Source organism: Papio anubis, chromosome 9 (genome assembly GCF_008728515.1).
Source record: "Papio anubis isolate 15944 chromosome 9, Panubis1.0, whole genome shotgun sequence".
Lineage (NCBI taxonomy): Eukaryota > Metazoa > Chordata > Mammalia > Primates > Cercopithecidae > Papio > Papio anubis.
Window position 1 is genome coordinate 50851197 of NC_044984.1, and position 4161 is coordinate 50855357.

General features: G+C 51.7%; 1 protein-coding gene across 6 annotated transcripts in view; it reads right to left on the reverse strand.

Moving 5' to 3' along the window:
* RNF41 (ring finger protein 41) overlaps positions 1-4021 on the reverse strand; it is a 28028-nt gene extending 24007 nt beyond the window's left edge. For 2 of the 6 annotated variants that reach the window (XM_003906585.3, XM_021922509.2), the window contains exon 1: positions 3840-4021. The gene's annotated coding sequence lies outside the window, so the exon portion shown is untranslated. The remainder of the gene's footprint in view (positions 1-3839) is intronic. The other 4 variants (XM_031650555.1, XM_003906586.4, XM_021922511.2 and 1 more) reach the window with 3 other exon arrangements.
* Between the last annotated feature and the right edge of the window lie 140 nt (positions 4022-4161).

Genomic DNA, 4161 nt, shown 5'->3' on the forward strand with positions numbered 1-4161 from the left:
TTCCGAAGTGCATTCACATAAATTATTATTATTATTTTGAGACAGAGTCTCACTCAGTCACCTAGGCTGGAGTGCAATGGTGCGATCTTGGCTCACTGCAGCCTCCGCTTCCCGAGCCCAAGTAATTCTCCTACCTCGGCCTCCAGAGTAGCTGGGATTACAGGCGCCCACCACCATGCCCGGCTAATTTTTGTATTTTTAGTAGAGATGGGGTTTCACCATGTTGGCCAGGCTGGTCTCAAACTCCTGACCTCAGGTGATACACCTGCCTCAGCCTCCCAAAATGCTGGGATTACAGGTGTGAGCCACTGCACCCGGCCCACATAAATTATTATTTTTATTATTATTTTTTGAGACAGGGTCTTGCTCTATTGCCCAGGCTGGAGTACAGTGGCATGATCATAGCTCACTACAGCCTTGCCTTCCCAGGCTCCAGCAATCCTCCCACCTCAGTCTCCCAAATAGTTGGGACCACAGGCACACACTAGCACGCCTGACTAATTTTTGTATTTTTGGTAGACACGGGGTTTGGACACGTTGCCCAGGCTGGTCTTTAACTCCTGGGCAGGCACCAGCAATCCTCCAACCTCAGCCTCCCAAAGTGCTGGGATTACAGGCACCAGCCACTGCGCCCACCCATAAATGTACACATTTAAACAAGTAACCCTGCTGTAGTTTTTCTGTTTCTTCAACTGTCAAGTAGAGAAAAATGAGACCTGCCTCATATATTAATATAACGTATATATAATATATAGAGGTATTATATATATTTTATATATACATATATTTTTTTTGAGACAGAGTGTTGCTCTGTCGCTAGGCTGGAGTACAGTGGCATGATCTCAGCTCACTGCAACCTCTGCCTCCCGGGTTCAAGCGATTCTCCTGCCTCAGCCTCCCAAGTAGCTGGGACTACAGGTGTGCGCCATCATGCCAAGCTAGTTTTTGTATTTTTAGTAGAGACGGGGTTACACCATGTTGGCCAGGATGGTCTCGATCTCCTGACCTTGTGATCCGCCCACCTGGGCCTCCCAAAGTGCTGGGATTACAGGCGTGAGCCACCATGCCTGGCCTATTTTTTTTTTTTTTTTTTTTTTTGAGATGGAGTCTTGCTCTGTCGCCCAGGATAGAGTGCAGTGACACGATCTCCTCAGCTCATGCCAACCTCCACCTCCCAGGTTCAAACAATTCTCCTGCCTCAGCCTCCTGAGTAGCTGGGATCACAGACACGTGTCACCATGCCAGGCTAAGTTTTATACTTTAGTAGAGGCGGGGTTTCAACACGTTGGTCAGGCTGGTCTCAGATTGGCCTCATGTGATCCGTCACGTTTGGCCTCCCAAAGTGCTGGGGTTACAGGCGTAAGCCACTGTGCCCGGCCTAATATAAGGTGTCTATATGTGTGTATGTGTATACACGTATAAACACACGCACACCCCTTATACATACTGTCCTGCAAATCAAATGAAATAAATATGAAAGGAGGCTGGATGCAGTGGCTCACACCCGTAATCCCAGCGCTTTGGGAGGCCGAGGTGGGTGGATCACTTGAGTCCAAGAGTTTGAGACCAGCCTGGGCAACATAGTGAAACCTTGTCTCTACAAAAAAAAAAAAATTAGCCGGGCATGGTGGTATGAGTGCCTGTAGTCCCGGCTTCCGAAGAGGCTGAAGCAGGAAGATCAACTGAGCCCAGGAAGCAGAGACTGCAGTGAGCAGAGATTGCAGCACTGCACATTGGCCTGGGTGACAGAGTGAGACCCTGTCTCAAAAATAAATAAATAAATAAATGAATATGAAAGGATACTGAATACTGTTATCCTAAAGTAAGATTATTTGTAGCAACAGAATACAAAATAAGGCCAGGTGCAGTGGCTCATGCCTGTAATCCTAGCACTTTGGGAGGCCGAGGTGGACCGATCACCTGAGATCAGGGTTGTTTTTTTTGGGGCGGAGGGAACTGTGGGGAGACAGAGTCTCGCTCTGTTGCCCAGGCTGGAGTGCAACAGCGCAATCTCAGCTCACTGCAACCTCTGCCTCCCGGGTTCAAGCAATTCTCCTGCCTCAGCTTCCCAAGTAGCTGGGACTACAGGCGCACACAGCCATGCCCAGCTAATTTTTTTTATATATATATATATATATATATATATTTTTTTTTTTTTTTTTTTTTTGAGACAGAGTCTTGCTCTGTCGCCCAGGCTGGGGTGCAGTGGCCGGATCTCAGCTCACTGCAAGCTCCGCCTCCCGGGTTCACGCCATTCTCCTGCCTCAGCCTCCCGAGTAGCTGGGACTACAGGCGCCCGCCACCTCGCCCGGCTAGTTTTTTGTATTTTTTAGTAGAGACGGGGTTTCACCGTGTTAGCCAGGATGGTCTCGATCTCCTGACCTCGTGATCCGCCCGTCTCGGCCTCCCAAAGTGCTGGGATTACAGGCTTGAGCCACCGCGCCTGGCCTAATTTTTTATATTTTTAGTAGAGACGGGGTTTCACTGTGTTGCCCAGGCTGGTCTCGAACTCTTGAGCTCAGGCAATCTGCCCGCCTCGGCCTCCCAAAGTACTAGGATTACAGGCGTGTGCCACCGTGCCAGGCTGAGGTCAGGGGTTTGAGAGCAGCCTGGCAACATGGTGAAATCCCATCTCTACTAAAAATACAAAAAATTAGCCAGGCATGGTGGCAGGTGCCTGTAATCCCAGCTATTCAGGAGGCTGAGGCAGGAGAATTGCTTGAATCCAGAAGGAGGTTGCAGCGAGCCGAGATTGTGCCACTGCACTCCAGCCTGGGTGATAAGAGTGAGACTCCGTCTTAAAAAAATATATATAATGCAAAATAAATTTAGAGTACTGAGAGTCGGAGAGGAAATGCTTGAAAGAAGCTTGTTCCTTCTTTTTACTAGAAGGTCGGCCTAGCCACAGGTCGGTCGGCTGGACATGCAAGGTAGTAACACTGCATCACTCACATTCTCTACCACTAGTCCACTCCATTCTTATTTGGGGCAAAACTATCAGCCAACGACACTATCAGCCTCTCGCCCTATTGTGAGACTCTAAAACTCCTCTATAGAAAAGGATAACACTATCACGGGCCAGTCCCTAAGAACAGTGGCCTCATTAACAGCCCCACTTGCTATTAGGTGAAATGAAGTTTCTGAATAGGGAAGCAGTTTGTCAATCCCTCAAGCAAAACGCCCTCACCCCTCCTGGCTTTCTACTCTGCCTCTGGCCCCCTCCTCCCCACTCCCCAATTTCCCAAAGTCCTGAGTTAGGGAAGGCCTTCCAGTATGTGGTGTGTGAAACCTGTCAAGAGAGCCAGGCTGCAAACCAAGCGCACGGATGTGAAGAATGTGAGATTCCTTCATGGAGGGCTGGGAGGGGGTGAGGAGTGGGGAAGGAATGAGAGGACAAGGCTGCCAAAGACAAGGCATGGGAGAGGAGCCAAGCTATGGCGCTTGGAGGGCGGGGGTTTAGGTTCCACCGCCCCTGCCCAGCCTGGCCCCCGGAATGCTCCCTTCCTCCGCTTCCGGCCCGTCAATCATTGCCCATTTAAACACCACGCTGTTCCCCCAGGTCCGCGGCTGCCGGTCCTCCAGCTAGCTCTGGCCGCTCCCGCACTTCTCAAAGCTCCCCTATTCCAACGGACCTTCCCCAACAGCCCAATCTCCAGGGCCCCCTTCTCACCTCCCGACTCCTCGCCCGTGCTGCTTCCCTGCCCACATTTTTATCTCTACCACCATCCCTCCTTCTGAACCCCAGTATTTCAGCCCCCCACCCCAATACCCCTGGGACATCACCTCCTCCCCTCCCACACCCTCTTTTAGGTGGAAGATCGCGCAGGCGCAGTACGCACCGCCCTGGAAGCGGCCTGGAGTCTCCGCAACCTGACCCAGTCGGAGCTGAGGCCGCAGCGGCCACAGTAGTGCCCTGGTGCCGGGTCCTAGCCTCTCCCGGGTAGGGAAGGGAAAGGGGAAGGAGGGGAAAGAAGACTCCGACCACTCGTCGCCTTCTCAGACGGATCCTTTGCCCCGCCCACCGCTGCTACGCAACCCGGCGGAAGCTCGTCACCAAACCCCGCCTCTTTGTTTAACTCAGCCCCTACACTACCAGCCACGAACGGCCTACCAGGAGGGACGAAGGCTGGCCAGGCCTCCACTCTAGACCGGAAGTCTAGT